A 19696-nucleotide genomic window follows, 5' to 3' on the forward strand; every position below is an offset into this window, starting at 1 on the left:
TGGAGTTCAGAGTGGTTTAATAAGACAGTTTTAATGACCTTGGAAGAGTGGTGTAGGTCACAGTAGCTTAACAAGACGGTTTTAATGACCCTTGGAAGAGCTGTGGAGTTCAGAGTGGTTTAACAAGACGGTTTTAATGCCCCTTGGAAGAGTGGTGTAGGTCACAGTAGCTTAACAAGACGGTTTTAATGCCCCTTGGAAGAGACGTGGAGGTCACAGTAGCTTAACAAGACGGTTTTAATGCCCCTTGGAAGAGACGTGGAGGTCACAGTAGCTTAACAAGACGATTTTAATGCCCCTTGGAAGAGATTTGGAGTTCAGAGTGATTTAACAAGACAGTTTTAATGCCCCTTGGAAGAGTCGTGGAGGTCACAGTAGCTTAACAAGACGGTTTTAATGCCCCTTGGAAGAGCTGTAGAGTTCAGAGTGGTTTAACAAGACGGTTTTAATGCCCTTGGAAGAGACGTGGAGGTCACAGTAGCTTAACAAGACGGTTTTAATGCCCCTTGGAATAGTGGTGGAGGTCGCAGTGGAATAAAAAGACAATATCAATGCCCCTTGGAAGAGCTGGGGAGTTCAGAGTGGTTTAACAAGACGGTTTTAATGCCCCTTGAAAGAGACGTGGAGTTCAGAGTGGTTTAACAAGATGGTTTTAATGCCCCTTGGAACAGTGGTGGAGGTCGCAGTGAAATAAAAAGACAATATTAATGTCCCTTGGAAGAGTGGTGGAGGCCACAGTAGCTTAAGAAGACGGTATTAATGCCCCTTGCAAGAGCTGTGGAGTTCAGAGTGGTTTAACAAGACGGTTTTAATGCCCCTTGGAAGAGTGGTGTAGGTCACAGTAGCTTAACAAGACGGTTTTAATGCCCCTTGGAAGAGCTGTGGAGTTTAGAGTTGTTTAACAAGACGGTTTTTATGCCCCTTGGAAGAGATGTGGAGGTCACAGTAGCTTAACAAGATGATTTTAATGCCCCTTGGAAGATGCGTGGAGTTCAGAGTGATTTAACAAGACGGTTTTAATGCCCCTTGGAAGAGATGTGGAGGTCACAGTAGCTTAACAAGATGATTTTAATGCCCCTTGGAAGATGCGTGGAGTTCAGAGTGATTTAACAAGACGGTTTTAATGCCCCTTGGAAGAGACATGGAGGTCACAGTAGCTTAAGAAGACGGTTTTAATGCCCCTTGGAAGAGACGTGGAGTTCAGAGTTGTTTAACAAGACGGTTTTAATGCCACTTGGAAGAGATGTGAGGTCACAGTAGCTTAACAAGATGATTTTAATGCCCCTTGGAAGATGCGTGGAGTTCAGAGTGATTTAACAAGACGGTTTTAATGCCCCTTGGAAGAGATGTGGAGGTCACAGTAGCTTAACAAGATGATTTTAATGCCCCTTGGAAGATACGTGGAGTTCAGAGTGATTTATCAAGATGGTTTTAATGCCCCTTGGAAGAGACATGGAGGTCACAGTAGCTTAACAAGACGGTTTTAATGCCCATTGGAAGAGCTGTGGAGTTCAGAGTTGTTTAGCAAGACGGTTTTAATGCCCCTTGGAAGAGACGTGGAGGTCACAGTAGCTTAACAAGACAATTTTAATGCCCCTTTGAAGAGACGTGGAATTCAGAGTGATTTAGCAAGATGTTTTTAATGCCCCTTGGAAGAGACGTGGAGGTCACAGTAGCTTAAGAAGACGGTTTTAATGACCCTTGGAAGAGACGTGGAGTTCAGAGTGGTTTAACAAGATGGTTTTAATGCCCTTTGGAACAGACGTGGAGGACACAGTAGATTAGCAAGTCGATTTTAATGCCCAATGGAAGAGACGTGGAGTTTAGATTGATTTAGCATGACGGTTTTAATGCCCCTTGGAAGAGACGTGGAGGTCACAGTAGCTTAAGAAGACGGTTTTAATGCCCCTTGGAAGAGACGTGGAGTTCAGATTGGTTTAACAAGACGGTTTTAATGCCCTTTGGAACAGACGTGGAGGTCACAGTAGCTTAACAAGACAGTTTTACTGCCCCATTGGAAAAGCTGTGGAATTCAAAGTGGCTTAACAAGACAGTTTTAATGCCCCTTGGAAGAGACGTGGATGTCACAGTAGCTTAACAAGACGGTTTTAATGCCCCTTGGAAGAGCTGTGCAGTTCAGAGTGGTTTAACCCTAGAACGCATACCTGGGGCCTCTCAGGCCTGCCCTGTTAATTGTTTTCTATTTTCTGCAAGATTACTTTAGTTAGAATTTTTAAACTCTAGGTATTCCTCAGGTATATAGTTGTTTGTCTTTTTTGTTTGAGTTATTCCATGTTATTTGCACACGGGCCTAAAACGCCCCAGGTATGTGAAAATGTAGATTTTTATGGTCATGCGTTCTAGGGTTAACAAAATGGTTTTAATGCCCCTTGGAAGAGTGGTGGAGGTCGCAGTGAAATAAAAAGACAATATCAATGTCCCTTGGAAGAGTGGTGGAGGCCACAGTAGCTTAACAAGACGGTATTAATGCACCTTGCAAGAGCTGTGGAGTTCAGAGTGGTTTAACAAGACGATTTTAATGCCCCTTGGAAGAGTGGTGTAGGTCACAGTAGCTTAACAAGACGGTTTTAATGCCCCTTGGAAGAGCTGTGGAGTTCAGAGTTGTTTAACAAGACTGTTTTAATGCCCCTTGGAAGAGATGTGGAGGTCACAGTAGCTTAACAAGATGATTTTAATGCCCCTTGGAAGATGCGTGGAGTTCAGAGTGATTTAACAAGACGGTTTTAATGCCCCTTGGAAGAGACGTGGAGGTCACAGTAGCTTAAGAAGACAGTTTTAATGCCCCTTGGAAGAGACGTGGAGATAAGAGTTGTTTAACAAAACGGTTTTAATGCCCCTTGGAAGAGATGTGGAGGTCACAGTAGCTTAACAAGATGATTTTAATGCCCCTTGGAAGATACGTGGAGTTCAGAGTGATTTATCAAGACGGTTTTAATGCCCCTTGGAAGAGACATGGAGGTCACAGTAGCTTAACAAGACGGTTTTAATGCCCATTGGAAGAGCTGTGGAGTTCAGAGTTGTTTAACAAGACGGTTTTAATGCCCCTTGGAAGAGACGTGGAGGTCACAGTAGCTTAACAAGACGATTTTAATGCCCCTTTGAAGAGACGTGGAGTTCAGAGTGATTTAGCAAGATGTTTTTAATGCCCCTTGGAAAAGACGTGGAGGTCACAGTAGCTTAAGAAGATGGTTTTAATGCCCCTTGGAAGAGCTGTAGAGTTCAACGTGGTTTAACAAGACTGTTTTAATGCCCTTGGAAGAGACGTGGAGGTCACAGTAGCTTAACAAGATGGTTTTAATGCCCCTTGGAATAGTGGTGGAGGTCGCAGTGGAATAAAAAGACAATATCAATGCCCCTTGGAAGAGACGTGGAGGTCACAGTAGCTTAACAAGATGGTTTTAATGCCCCTTGGAAGAGCTGGGGAGTTCAGAGTGGTTTAACAAGACGGTTTTAATGCCCCTTGAAAGAGACGTGGAGGTCGCAGTGAAATAAAAAGACAATATTAATGTCCCTTGGAAGAGTGGTGGAGGCCACAGTAACTTAACAAGACGGTATTAATGCCCCTTGCAAGAGCTGTGGAGTTCAGAGTGGTTTAACAAGACGGTTTTAATGCCCCTTGGAAGAGTGGTGTAGGTCACAGTAGCTTAACAAGACGGTTTTAATGCCCCTTGGAAGAGCTGTGGAGTTCAGAGTTGTTTAACAAGACGGTTTTAATGCCCCTTGGAAGAGATATGGAGGTCACAGTAGCTTAACAAGATGATTTTAATGCCCCTTGGAAGAGACGTGGAGTTTAGAGTGATTTAGCATGACGGTTTTAATGCCCCTTGGAAGAGACGTGGAGGTCGCAGTAGCTTAAGAAGACGGTTTTAATGCCCCTTGGAAGAGACGTGGAGTTCAGATTGGTTTAACATGACGGTTTTAATGCCCTTTGGAACAGACGTGGAGGTCACAGTAGCTTAACAAGACAGTTTTATTGCCCCATTGGAAGAGCTGTGGAATTCAAAGTGGCTTAACAAGACAGTTTTAATGCCCCTTGGAAGAGACGCGGATGTCACAGTAGCTTAACAAGACGGTTTTAATGCCCCTTGGAAGAGCTGTGGAGTTCAGAGTGGTTTAACAAGATGGTTTTAATGCCCCTTGGAAGAGTGGTGGAGGTCGCAGTGGAATAAATAGACAATATCAATGCCCCTTGGAAGAGACGTGGAGGTCACAGTAGCTTAACAAAACGGTTTTACTGCCCCTTGGAAGAGACATGGAGTTCAGAGTGGTCTAACAAGACAGTTTTAATGCCCTTTGGAAAAGACATGGAGGTCATAGTAGCTTAACAAGACAGTTTCAATGCCCCTTGGAAGAGACGTGGAGTTCAGAGTGGTTTAACAAGATGGTTTTAATGCCCCTTGGAAAAGTGGTGGAGGTCGCAGTGAAATAAAAAGACAATATCAATGTCCCTTGGAAGAGTGGTGGAGGCCACAGTAGCTTAACAAGACGGTATTAATGCCCCTTGCATGAGCTGTGGAGTTCAGAGTGGACAAGATGGTTTTAATGCCCCTTGGAAGAGTGCTGTAGATCACAGTAGCTTAACAAGATGGTTTTAATGCCCCTTGGAAGAGCTGGGGAGTTCTGAGTGGTTTAACATGACGGTTTTAATTCCCCTTGGACGAGACGTGGAGGTCACAGTAGCTTAACAAGACGATTTTAATGCCCCTTGCAAGAGACGTGGAGTTCAGAGTGATTTAACAAGATGGTTTTAATGCCCCTTGGAAGAGTGGTGGAGGTCGCAGTGGAATAAAAAGACAATATTAATGCCCCTTGGAAGAGTGGTGTAGGTCACAGTATCTTAACAAGATGGTTTTAATGCCCCTTGGAAGAGCTGTGGAGTTCAGAGTGGTTTAACAAGACGGTTTTCATGCCCCTTACAAGAGCTATGCAGTACAGCATATTAAAAACATTCCTATTATTGGGGAGTGGGTCTCCATTAGTCTTTGCCTATGCCTTCTGAGTAAAAGCTGCCAAAATTTAGGACGGAGCAACTTGCAATGCCCCTTACAAGAGCCATGCAGTACAGCATATTAAACATTATTCCCATTATTGGAGAGTTGGTCTCCCATAGTCTTTGCCTATGCCTTCCAAGCAAATGCTGCCAAAAATTAGGACGGAGGAACTTGCAATGCTGGCAACATAGACCACGGTCACCCTGGTGGTATAGTGGTGGTGGAGGCTGAGGATAAGGAGAAGAGCAAAACACAGCCAAAATGAGGAAGCGTATACCAATGTGTGGGTGTGAAGCGTTGCACGGGATTTGACTTTATGTTACTCTGCTGTCATTTGGTGGTGATGAGAAGTCTGTCCCAATTAAGCCCTTGTTCATTTTGATAAGGGTCAGCTTGTCAGCATTGTCAGTTGACAGGCGAGTGCGCTTATAAGTTATAATTCCACCAGCGGCACTAAAAACACGCTCAGATAACATGCTAGCGGCAGGGCAGGCCAGGACCTCCAAGGCGTACAGAGTGAGTTCATTCCAAGTGTCCAGCTTGGATACCCAATAATTAAAAGGCACAGAGGAATCACGGAGGACGCTGGTACGGTCGGCAAGGTACTCCCTCACAATCTTTTGAAACTTTCCACTCATTGTCTCAGGGCCTGTAAGCTGGCCGGGTCTCAGAAAACTGTCCCAGAATGTTGACAGTGTTCCCCTGCCTCTACTGGATTGGAGTTGCGTCTCTCTCGCCTGTATGCCTTGGTTGGTCAACGAACTGTGACCCCTGCTGTTAGTGTGTTCTGATGGGAATTTTTTTAACAATTCTGCAGCAAGGGCCTTCTGGTACTGCCACATTTTTGTAGATCTCTCCACCTCACGAATAAGAGAGTGAAAGTTCTCCTTGTAGCGGGGGTCTAAAAGTGTCACGAACCAGTAACGACTGTCACATTTTGACAACGCGAGGGTCATGGTTAAGGCAGCGTAACATAAAGTTAGCCATGCGTGCCAGACTGGTAACGGGCAAGACTTCCGTGTCCTCACCAAGATGATGACTGACCATGCTCTCCTCCTCCTCCTCCTCCCCCCTGTCCTCAGGCCACCCACGCTTAACCGACGGTATGACAGTTGTACAGTTACTACCGTCTACAGCGCATGATACCAGCTCCTGTTATTCATCCTCCTCCTCCTCTCCCTCATTGTCCCCCAATGCACATTGGGATGAGATGAGGTTGGGCTGTGTGTAATCGCCCGTTATGGCTTCTTGATCCATCTCATCATACTCTGGCTGCAATGCCTCCTCTGTAATTCTCTGCAGAGAGCGTTGCAAAAGACAGACAAATGGGATGCTGACGCTAATGATAGCGTCATCGCCACTCACCATCTTGGTGGATTCCTCAAAGTTTGTCAGGATGGTACATATGTCAGACATCCAGGTGCACTCCTTCGGTCTTATGTGTGGAGTTTGACCTGAATATCGATGGCCTTGTTGCAGCTGGTACTCCACAACTGCTCTATTCTGCTCACAAATCCTTTGCAACATGTGGAGGGTAGAGTTCCAACGTGTGTGGGGACATCACACACCAGTCGGTGTGCCGGAAGCTGCAAACGCTGCTGTAACACAGCAAGGGCGGCGAAAGCTGTAGCCGACTTCTGAAAATGAGCTGACAGGCGGCGTACTTTGACGAGCAGATCTGGCAACTCGGGGTACGATTTAAGATACCGCTGTACCACGAGGTTAAGCACATGAGCCAGGCATGGTACGTGTGTGATCTTGCCTCGCCTCAGAGCTGCCACCAGGTTATGGCCATTGTCACACACGACCATGCCTGGATGTAGGTTCAGCGGTCTCAGCCACAGATCTGCCTGCTGTTTCACAGCTGTCCACAACTCACAAGCAGTGTAAGGTTTATCACCTAAGCTTATGAGTTTCAGCACAGCCTGTTGCCGCTTGGCTGAGGCAGTACTGCAGTGCTTCCAGCTTGTAACTGATGTGGTCATATCTGAGATGGAGGCTGAACATGAGGAGGAGGAGGAGGATGATGCGCAGGAGCTGTACACTGTGGGGGCAACTCTGACTGACATAGGGCCCACAATCCTCGGTGTGGGGAGGATGTGTTCCATCCCAAGGTCTGACTGGGTCCCAGCTTCCACTATGTTTACCCAGTGTGCCGTCAGGGAGATGTACCGTCCCTGGCCACAAGCACTTGTCCACGTGTCCGTTGTCAGGTGGACTCTCCCAGTAACTGCGTTGTTGAGGGCACGGCAGATGTTTTGGGACACGTGCTTGTGTAGTGCGGGGATGGCACACCGGACAAAATAGTGTCGGCTGGGGACCGAGTACCGAGGGATGGCCACCGCCATAAGGTTGCGGAAGGATTCCGTCTCCACCAGCCTAAAAGGCAGAATTTCCAACACAAGCAGTCGTGAAATGTGCGAATTTAAGACTGTGGTCTGTGGGGCGTTGGCTGCGAATTTGCAATTTCGTTCAAAGGTCTGGGATATGGACAATTGAATGCTGCGGTGGGACGTGGGCGTGGATGTTGATGCTGTTTCTTGAGAAACTGCTATAACAAGTGAAGACTGAGAGGAGGGTGCATCTTTGCATGCATTATGGACAGGGGATTGCCTTGCACGCACAATAGGGGGTTCTCTTACACGCACAACAGCGGAAGAAGCAGTGGTGACACCCGCTGACACTGGTCTTGGACCCTGGGGTTCGCCCCACAAAGTCAGGTGATTTGCTGACATGTGCCTGATCATGCTGGTGGTGGTCAGGCTGGTATTTTTGTCACCCCTGCTGATGCTGGCATGGCAGGTGGTAGAAATGGCCTTTTTGGGGTTATCAGCAGTCTTTAAAAAAATTCCAGACTCTGGAAGACCTACCGGTTGTACTCATGTTGGTGTTACGAGGAACTGTTGCCCGCCTTCTGTGTTTGGCCACCACACTTCTTCTACCTGCCTGTTGTGGTACTCTGCCTTCCTCACCCTGTGTGCTGCTGGCCTCGCTCTGCGTGTCCTCCTGCCACGTTGGGTCAGTTACTAGATCATCCACCACCTCCTCCTCTTCCATTTGCGCACCACGATCCTCCTCCTCACTTTGTGGCAATTGTGTCTCGTCATCGTCCATCGCTTGTGACAAATTACCAGCGTCGACTTCCTCTGGCCGTGGCTGTTCAAATATTTGGGCATCGCTACATGGGATCTCCTCTTCCACCACTTCAAGTGGAGCAGGCGAGGGGCACAAATATGGAAATGGACCAGTGAACAGCTCTTCAGAGTGTCCAACTGTGGGATCAGTTGCTGTCTGACGACACTCGGCATGGTGGGAGGAAGGAACATCAGGGTGAGGAGGAGTATGCGGTCAAGACTCATGGCTACTAAAACTTGACCATGTGGAAGACAGACCGGAGGTGGTGGTGTCCACGTAACTGGAAGTATTATCTGCTATCCAATTAATAACCTGTTCACACTGATCAGTTCGCAATACTGGTGTTGTAGTGTGCTTCGCTAGTAATTTGGTCAAGAAGTGGGAGCGAGAAGAAGTGGCTGTTGGTTGTGGCACATTTTTACCTTGGCCCTGGCCCCGTCCTCTATACGCACCATCACCAGAACATCCAGTTCCACGTCCCTTGCCATGCGCCATGCCCATTTTAAATGAAGTAAAATAGCTTACACTCGCACTATCAATGGCAAAAGTGTAATAAAAAGGGGATTAGAACAGTGGAAGAGGAAAACCACAGTTATATTTTTCTGGCCTACACCAGACTCTTTTAAACAGATATATTTGTGTCTGACCAGTCAGGGAGACACTATTACAGTTTTTTTTTACGGCAAAAAATGCCAAAAAAAGGATATTACAGAGATTTGACCGGTGGAACTGCAAAACCACAGTTATACTTTTCTGGCCTACACCAGAATCTTTCAAACAGATATATTTGTGTCTGAACAATCAGGGAGACACTATTACTGTTTTTTTTTATGGCAAAAAATACCAAAAACAGGATAATACAGAGATTTGACCCGTGGAACAGCAAAACCACAGTTCTATTTCTCTGGCCTACACCAGAATCTTTTAAACAGATATATTTGTGTCTGAACACTGAGCGAGACACTCAAATAGTTTTTTTTTTATGTAAAAAAGGCCAAAAGCTGGATAATACAGAGATTTGAACCGTGGAACTGCAAAACCAAACTTCTATTTATCAGGCCTACACTAGAATATTTTAAACAGATATATTTGTGTCTGAACAGTCAGGGAGATACTATTACTGTGTTTTTAAACAGAAAAAAGGCCAAAAGCTGGATAATACTGAGATTTGAACTGTGGAACTGAAAACCCAAACTTCTAGTTATCTGGCCTACACAAGAATATTTTAAACAGATATATTGTTGTCTGAACAGTCAGGGAGACACTATTACTGTTTTTTTTTACGGAAAAAAGGCCAAAAGCTGGATAATACAGAGATTTGAACCGTGGAACCGCAAAACCAAACTTCTAGTTATCTGGCCTACACCAGATTATTTTAAGCAGATATATTGGTGTCTGAACAGTCACAGACATACTCAATTTTTTTTGGGGGGGGGGATACCAAAAGGTTAATAAGATGTCTATTTGTACAGTCTGAGTGAGGAAAAAAAAATACAGGATTTAGATAAAGAAAAAAGGATTTTTCCTGGCCCCTGAGACCGGGGGATAATTCTAGCAATTTGACCAGCAGGAGCACACTGGACTGTAATGCACTGTTTGTTGGTATAACCACTGCATCTCCTATACTGCCTGCCTGCCTGCCTAATATCTGGGATGGATATTAGTCCTGAGAAGGACTGTTTGTTTGATTTGGCAGCCTTTAGAGACCATACACTAACTATTTTGCACTATATATCTCTCCCTAACTCAGCAGCACTCTCCCTACACTATCTGATCCCGGGCGACTGTGTCCAAGATGGCGGTGCCCAGTTTTAAAAACTCGAGGTGATGCTGTGCGGCCAGACAATCACTGTAATGCCCACAAACAACATGGCTGGGAATTACAGTGACTGGCTGGCAATCCCTGCATGTTCATTGGCTCTGTAAAGAGCGCCAAATGTGCAGGGCGGAGACCCGAGCTCCCGCCCGAGTAACCCGGAAATGCTTGGTGCTCGCCGAACATCCCGAGTAGTGAGATGCTCGGGCGAGTACCGAGCAGTGTCAAGCATGCTCGCTCAACACTAATATTAATATAAAGCATTTCTACAGCAATAGACTACATTAAAAAACAGCATGTCACAAAAATATATATAAATATATATAAATTATATATAAATATATAAATACCTATAAAAGAATTTATCCTTAAGACCTGTTCAAATATTTAGTGGGTATACATAGTATTACCTTAGGACCCATTGAAGAGAAGGAGGTGCAAAACGGCTGTTGTCCATCAAGTGTTCACTTTATTCTCCTGCTTCCATGTTTTAATCAGTACAAAATAATAGACTTCTAAAGCGACAGCGAGTGCCACCTTTTTTCTTTTTCTTGGATAATCATACATAGTATTAAACCACTAAGTATTCCACAACCTTCATAAGTCAATAGCTTCTTCCGAGAGGAAGTGAACTTGAACTTCAGCACCACATATTTAATGTAGCAATCCAAAAAGTCAATATCGATCCGTCAATGAGCCTTGCCACATGGCAAGTGATAAGAAGCCAAACCAGAAACTCCATTTGCAGATACAGTACAGACCAAAAGTTTGGACACACCTTCCCATTTAAAGATTTTTCTGCATTTTCTTGACTATGAAAATTGTACATTCACACTAAAGGCATCAAAACTATGAATTAACACATGTGGAATTATATACTTAACAAAAAAGTGTGAAACAACTGAAAATATGTCTTATATTCTAGGTTCTTCAAAGTAGCCACCTTTTGCTTTGATGACTGCTTTGCACACTCTTGGCATTCTCTTGATGAGCTTCAAGAGGTAGTCACCGGAAATGCTTTTCACTTCACAGGTGTGCCCTGTCAGGTTTAATAAGTGGGATTTCTTGCCTTATAAATGGGGTTGGGACCATCAGTTGTGTTGTGCAGAAGTCTGGTGGATACACAGCTGATAGTCCTACTGAATAGACTGTTAGAATTTGTATCATGGCAAGAAAAAAGCAGCTAAGTAAAGAAAAACGAGTGGCCATCATTACTTTAAGAAATGAAGGTCAGTCAGTGTAAAAAATTGGGAAAACTTTGAAAGTGTCCCCAAGTGCAGTTGCAAAAACCATCAAGAGCTACAAAGAAACTGGCTCCCATGAGGACCGCCCCAGGAAAGGAAGACCAAGAGTCACCTCTGCTTCTGAGGATAAGTTTATCCTAGTCACCAGCCTCAGAAATCGCAGGTTAACAGCAGCTCAGATTAGAGACCAGGTCAATGCCACACAGAGTTCTAGCAGCAGACAAATCTCTACAACAACTGTTAAGAAGAGACTTTGTGTAGCAGGCCTTCATGGTAAAATAGCTTCTAGGAAACCACTGCTAAGTAGAGATGAGCATTGTTCGACTCGAACTGTTCGCCAATCTCAAATTCGAGCTGTTTTGGGCGGTGTTCGAGCCGTTCGGCGAACACGAACGATTTGAGAAAAATTTGGCTGTTCGAGGTTATGTTCGATAACTGTTCGTGCACCAAAATCATAACTGGATTTTTTCTCAGTAATGATGAAAATTAATGTTAATACGCAGTTTGAGTGTACAGCGGGGTGGGGGGAGGGGCAGGGGATGGATCTCTGCAGGAATAATGAAGATCTCCATTTTTTTTCTCTTTCCCGCATTTACAGTGGGGAGGTGCAATCTGTCAGCCTATCAGCAGCGCACACACGGAGCGAAGTGCTTTTTTTCACACAAGCAAGGGCATGTGTCATTGGCAGTGTATGTCACATGTCCTTGCCCTATAAGACCAAGCCATTTTCCCCGTCGCCACCATTTTCTCACTGCTGCAGCTGCGTGTTAGACGGCACCGCTGTTGCTGTGTGCGCTATACCTTGTTAATTTCAAGCCAATTTTCGCACAAATCTACAGATAGCTTGGGAGTAGGGAATAGTTGTGATTGCAGTCCTTTTAAGGACTAGGTTACAGCATTTCCTACGACTTTTATCAGGCAGGTCTGTGCTCTTAAATAGATAGATTGTGGGAGTAAAGACTAATTGTAATTGCAGTCCTTTTCAGGACTAGGTTACATCAGTTCCTATCAGTTTTTGCCAGGCAGGTCTGTGCCAGTGCTGTGCAAGTTTTTATCACAGCATTTGGCTGAATCTAGCAAAGCTAATCCTTTTTGGCCTATTGCAGAGTGTGTTAGTCAGTGGAGTAGCCTATCTGTGTTGCAAGATATACCACCTGTGTATAGAATACCAATTTTTTTACTGCACCTAGTGAAGTAAAATCTTTTGGGCATAGCATCATTCTATTAGTCCATCTATACTGACCTCCATCAGGTTGCAAATTGAATATAATCTTTTTCTGCATCTAGCTCTGAAAAAATATTTGGCCTTCTAGCAGTGTGTGGGACTTTCTCTATTAGTCCATCTATACTGACCTCCATCAGGTTGCAAATTAAAAATAATTTTTTGTCTGCATCTAGCTCTGAAAAAATATTTGGTCTTCTAGCAGTGTGTGGGACTTTCTCTATTAGTCCATCTATACTGACCTCCAACAGGTTGCAAATTCAAAATAATATTTTGTCTGCATCTAGCGCTGAAAAAATATTTGGCCTTCTAGCAGTGTGTGGGACTTTCTCTATTAGTCCATCTATACTGACCTCCATCAGGCTGCAAATTAAAAATAATTTTTATCTACATCTACCTCTGAAAAAATATTTGGCCTTCTAGCTGTGTGTGGGACTTGTTCTATTAGTCCATCTATACTGACCTCCATCAGGTTGCAAACTGAATATAATTTTTTTCTGCATCTAGCTCTGAAAAAATATTTGGCCTTCTAGCAGTGTGTGGGACTTTCTCTATTAGTCCATCTATACTGACCTCCATCAGGTTGCAAATTAAAAATAATTTATATCTGCATCTAGCTCTGAAAAAATATTTGGCCTTCTAGCAGTGTGTGGGACTTTCTCTATTAGTCCATCTATACTGACCTCCATCAGGTTGCAAATTAAAAATAATTTTTTGTCTGCATCTAGCTCTGAAAAAATATTTGGCCTTCTAGCAGTGTGTGGGACTTTCTCTATTAGTCCATCTATACTGACCTCCATCAGGTTGCAAATTAAAAATAATTTATATCTGCATCTAGCTCTGAAAAAATATTTGGCCTTCTAGCAGTGTGTGGGACTTTCTCTATTAGTCCATCTATACTGACCTCCATCAGGTTGCAAATTCAAAATAATTTTTTGTCTGCATCTAGCTCTGAAAAAATATTTGGCCTTCTAGCAGTGTGTGGGACTTTCTCTATTAGTCCATCTATACTGACCTCCATCAGGCTGCAAATTAAAAATAATTTTTATCTGCATCTACCTCTGAAAAAATATTTGGCCTTCTAGCTGTGTGTGGGACTTGTTCTATTAGTCCATCTATACTGACCTCCATCAGGTTGCAAACTGAATATAATTTTTTTCTGCATCTAGCTCTGAAAAAATATTTGGCCTTCTAGCAGTGTGTGGGACTTTCTCTATTAGTCCATCTATACTGACCTCCATCAGGTTGCAAATTAAAAATAATTTTTTGTCTGCAGCTAGCTCTGAAAAAATATTTGGCCTTCTAGCAGTGTGTGGGACTTTCTCTATTAGTCCATCTATACTGACCTCCATCAGGTTGCAAACTGAATATATTTTTTTCTGCATCTACCTCTGAAAAAATATTGGGCTTCTAGCTGTGTGTGGGACTTGTTCTATTAATCCATCTATACAGACCTCCATCAGGTTGCAAACTGAATATAATTTTTTTCTGCATCTACCTCTGAAAAAATATTTGGGCTTCTAGCTGTGTGTGGGACTTGTTCTATTAATCCATCTATACAGACCTCCATCAGGTTGCAAACTGAATATAATTTTTTTCTGCATCTACCTCTGAAAAAATATTTGGGCTTCTAGCTGTGTGTGGGACTTGTTCTATTAATCCATCTATACAGACCTCCATCAGGTTGCAAACTGAATATAATTTTTTTCTGCATCTACCTCTGAAAAAATATTTGGGCTTCTAGCTGTGTGTGGGACTTGTTCTATTAATCCATCTATACAGACCTCCATCAGGTTGCAAACTGAATATAATTTTTTTCTGCATCTACCTCTGAAAAAAATATTTGGCCTTCTAGCAGTGTGTGGGACTTTCTCTATTAGTCCATCTATACTGACCTCAATCAGGTTGCAAATTAAAAATAATTTTTATCTGCATCTAGCTCTGAAAAAATATTTGGCCTTCTAGCAGTGTGTGGGACTTTCTCTATTAGTCCATCTATACTGACCTCCATCAGGTTGCAAATTCAAAATAATTTTTTGTCTGCATCTAGCTCTGAAAAAATATTTGGCCTTCTATCAGTGTGTGGGACTTTCTCTATTAGTCCATCTATACTGACCTCCATCAGGCTGCAAATTAAAAATAATTTTTATCTACATCTACCTCTGAAAAAATATTTGGCCTTCTAGCTGTGTGTGGGACGTGTTCTATTAGTCCATCTATTCTGACCTCCATCAGGTTGCAAACTGAAAATAATTTATATCTGCATCTAGCTCTGAAAAAATATTTGGCCTTCTAGCAGTGTGTGGGACTTTCTCTAATAGTCCATCTATACTGACCTCCATCAGGTTGCAAATTAAAAATATTTTTTTGTCTGGATCTAGCTCTGAAAAAATATTTGGCCTTCTAGCAGTGTGTGGGACTTTCTCTATTAGTCCATCTATACTGACCTCCATCAGGTTGCAAATTAAAAATAATTTATATCTGCATCTAGCTCTGTAAAAATATTTGGCCTTCTAGCAGTGTGTGGGACTTTCTCTATTAGTCCATCTATACTGACCTCCATCAGGTTGCAAATTCAAAATAATTTTTTGTCTGCATCTAGCTCTGAAAAAATATTTGGCCTTCTAGCAGTGTGTGGGACTTTTTCTATTAGTCCATCTATACTGACCTCCATCAGGCTGCAAATTAAAAATAAATTTTATCTGCATCTACCTCTGAAAAAATATTTGGCCTTCTAGCTGTGTGTGGACTTGTTCTATTAGTCCATCTATACTGACCTCCATCAGGTTGCAAACTGAATATAATTTTTTTCTGCATCTAGCTCTGAAAAAATATTTGGCCTTCTAGCAGTGTGTGGGACTTTCTCTATTAGTCCATCTATACTGACCTCCATCAGGTTGCAAATTAAAAATAATTTATATCTGCATCTAGCTCTGAAAAAATATTTGGCCTTCTAGTAGTGTGTGGGACTTTCTCTGTTAGTCCATCTATACTGACCTCCATCAGGTTGCAAATTAAAAATAATTTTTTGTCTGCATCTAGCTCTGAAAAAATATTTGGCCTTCTAGCAGTGTGTGGGACTTTCTCTATTAGTCCATCTATACTGACCTCCATCAGGTTGCAAACTGAATATATTTTTTTCTGCATCTACCTCTGAAAAAATATTGGGCTTCTAGCTGTGTGTGGGACCTGTTCTATTAATCCATCTATACAGACCTCCATCAGGTTGCAAACTGAATATAATTTTTTTCTGCATCTACTTCTGAAAAAATATTTGGGCTTCTAGCTGTGTGTGGGACTTGTTCTATTAATCCATCTATACAGACCTCCATCAGGTTGCAAACTGAATATAATTTTTTTCTGCATCTACCTCTGAAAAAATATTTGGGCTTCTAGCTGTGTGTGGGACTTGTTCTATTAATCCATCCATACAGACCTCCATCAGGTTGCAAACTGAATATAATTTTTTTCTGCATCTACCTCTGAAAAAATATTTGGCCTTCTAGCTGTGTGTGGGACTTGTTCTATTAATCCATCTATACAGACCTCCATCAGGTTGCAAACTGAATATAATTTTTTTCTGCATCTACCTCTGAAAAAAATATTTGGCCTTCTAGCAGTGTGTGGGACTTTCTCTATTAGTCCATCTATACTGACCTCCATCAGGTTGCAAATTAAAAATAATTTTTATCTGCATCTAGCTCTGAAAAAATATTTGGCCTTCTAGCAGTGTGTGGGACTTTCTCTATTAGTCCATCTATACTGACCTCCATCAGGTTGCAAATTCAAAATAATTTTTTGTCTGCATCTAGCTCTGAAAAAATATTTGGCCTTCTAGCAGTGTGTGGGACTTTCTCTATTAGTCCATCTATACTGACCTCCATCAGGTTGCAAACTGAATATATTTTTTTTCTGCATCTACCTCTGAAAAAATATTGGGCTTCTAGCTGTGTGTGGGACTTGTTCTATTAATCCATCTATACCGACCTCCATCAGGTTGCAAACTGAATATAATTTTTTTCTGCATCTACCTCTGAAAAAATATTTGGGCTTCTAGCTGTGTGTGGGACTTGTTCTATTAGTCCATCTATACTGACCTCCATCAGGTTGCAAATTGAATATAATTTTTTTCTGGATCTAGCTCTGAAAAAATATTTGGCCTTCTAGCAGTGTGTGGGACTTGTTCTATTAGTCCATCTATTCTGACCTCCATCAGGTTGCAAACTGAAAATAATTTATATCTGCATCTAGCTCTGAAAAAATATTTGGCCTTCTAGCAGTGTGTGGGACTTTCTCTATTAGTCCATCTATACTGACCTCCATCAGGTTGCAAATTCAAAATAATTTTTTGTCTGCATCTAGCTCTGAAAAAATATTTGGCCTTCTAGCAGTGTGTGGGACTTTCTCTATTAGTCCATCTATACTGACCTCCATCAGGTTGCAAATTAAAAATAATTTATATCTGCATCTAGCTCTGAAAAAATATTTGGCCTTCTAGCAGTGTGTGGGACTTTCTCTATTAGTCCATCTATACTGACCTCCATCAGGTTGCAAATTCAAAATAATTTTTTGTCTGCATCTAGCTCTGAAAAAATATTTGGCCTTCTAGCAGTGTGTGGGACTTTTTCTATTAGTCCATCTATACTGACCTCCATCAGGCTGCAAATTAAAAATAAATTTTATCTGCATCTACCTCTGAAAAAATATTTGGCCTTCTAGCTGTGTGTGGACTTGTTCTATTAGTCCATCTATACTGACCTCCATCAGGTTGCAAACTGAATATAATTTTTTTCTGCATCTAGCTCTGAAAAAATATTTGGCCTTCTAGCAGTGTGTGGGACTTTCTCTATTAGTCCATCTATACTGACCTCCATCAGGTTGCAAATTAAAAATAATTTATATCTGCATCTAGCTCTGAAAAAATATTTGGCCTTCTAGTAGTGTGTGGGACTTTCTCTGTTAGTCCATCTATACTGACCTCCATCAGGTTGCAAATTAAAAATAATTTTTTGTCTGCATCTAGCTCTGAAAAAATATTTGGCCTTCTAGCAGTGTGTGGGACTTTCTCTATTAGTCCATCTATACTGACCTCCATCAGGTTGCAAACTGAATATATTTTTTTCTGCATCTACCTCTGAAAAAATATTGGGCTTCTAGCTGTGTGTGGGACCTGTTCTATTAATCCATCTATACAGACCTCCATCAGGTTGCAAACTGAATATAATTTTTTTCTGCATCTACTTCTGAAAAAATATTTGGGCTTCTAGCTGTGTGTGGGACTTGTTCTATTAATCCATCTATACAGACCTCCATCAGGTTGCAAACTGAATATAATTTTTTTCTGCATCTACCTCTGAAAAAATATTTGGGCTTCTAGCTGTGTGTGGGACTTGTTCTATTAATCCATCCATACAGACCTCCATCAGGTTGCAAACTGAATATAATTTTTTTCTGCATCTACCTCTGAAAAAATATTTGGCCTTCTAGCTGTGTGTGGGACTTGTTCTATTAATCCATCTATACAGACCTCCATCAGGTTGCAAACTGAATATAATTTTTTTCTGCATCTACCTCTGAAAAAAATATTTGGCCTTCTAGCAGTGTGTGGGACTTTCTCTATTAGTCCATCTATACTGACCTCCATCAGGTTGCAAATTAAAAATAATTTTTATCTGCATCTAGCTCTGAAAAAATATTTGGCCTTCTAGCAGTGTGTGGGACTTTCTCTATTAGTCCATCTATACTGACCTCCATCAGGTTGCAAATTCAAAATAATTTTTTGTCTGCATCTAGCTCTGAAAAAATATTTGGCCTTCTAGCAGTGTGTGGGACTTTCTCTATTAGTCCATCTATACTGACCTCCATCAGGTTGCAAACTGAATATATTTTTTTTCTGCATCTACCTCTGAAAAAATATTGGGCTTCTAGCTGTGTGTGGGACTTGTTCTATTAATCCATCTATACCGACCTCCATCAGGTTGCAAACTGAATATAATTTTTTTCTGCATCTACCTCTGAAAAAATATTTGGGCTTCTAGCTGTGTGTGGGACTTGTTCTATTAGTCCATCTATACTGACCTCCATCAGGTTGCAAATTGAATATAATTTTTTTCTGGATCTAGCTCTGAAAAAATATTTGGCCTTCTAGCAGTGTGTGGGACTTGTTCTATTAGTCCATCTATTCTGACCTCCATCAGGTTGCAAACTGAAAATAATTTATATCTGCATCTAGCTCTGAAAAAATATTTGGCCTTCTAGCAGTGTGTGGGACTTTCTCTATTAGTCCATCTATACTGACCTCCATCAGGTTGCAAATTCAAAATAATTTTTTGTCTGCATCTAGCTCTGAAAAAATATTTGGCCTTCTAGCAGTGTGTGGGACTTTCTCTATTAGTCCATCTATACTGACCTCCATCAGGTTGCAAATTAAAAATAATTTATATCTGCATCTAGCTCTGAAAAAATATTTGGCCTTCTAGCAGTGTGTGGGACTTTCTCTATTAGTCCATCTATACTGACCTCCATCAGGTTGCAAATTCAAAATAATTTTTTGTCTGCATCTAGCTCTGAAAAAATATTTGGCCTTCTAGCAGTGTGTGGGACTTTTTCTATTAGTCCATCTATACTGACCTCCATCAGGCTGCAAATTAAAAATAATTTTTATCTGCATCTACCTCTGAAAAAATATTTGGCCTTCTAGCTGTGTGTGGACTTGTTCTATTAGTCCATCTATACTGACCTCCATCAGGTTGCAAACTGAATATAATTTTTTTCTGCATCTAGCTCTGAAAAAATATTTGGCCTTCTAGCAGTGTGTGGGACTTTCTCTATTAGTCCATCTATACTGACCTCCATCAGGTTGCAAATTAAAAATAATTTATATCTGCATCTAGCTCTGAAAAAATATTTGGCCTTCTAGTAGTGTGTGGGACTTTCTCTATTAGTCCATCTATACTGACCTCCATCAGGTTGCAAATTAAAAATAATTTTTTGTCTGCATCTAGCTCTGAAAAAATATTTGGCCTTCTAGCAGTGTGTGGGACTTTCTCTATTAGTCCATCTATACTGACCTCCATCAGGTTGCAAACTGAATATAATTTTTTTCTGCATCTACCTCTGAAAAAATATTTGGGCTTCTAGCTGTGTGTGGGACTTTTTCTATTAATCGATCTATACAGACCTCCATCAGGTTGCAAACTGAATATATTTTTTTCTGCATCTACCTCTGAAAAAATATTGGGCTTCTAGCTGTGTGTGGGACTTGTTC

This window comes from Phyllobates terribilis, unplaced genomic scaffold, assembly GCF_046119375.1.
Source record: "Phyllobates terribilis strain yellow unplaced genomic scaffold, ASM4611937v1 Scaffold_3__8_contigs__length_932513732, whole genome shotgun sequence".
Taxonomy (NCBI): domain Eukaryota; kingdom Metazoa; phylum Chordata; class Amphibia; order Anura; family Dendrobatidae; genus Phyllobates; species Phyllobates terribilis.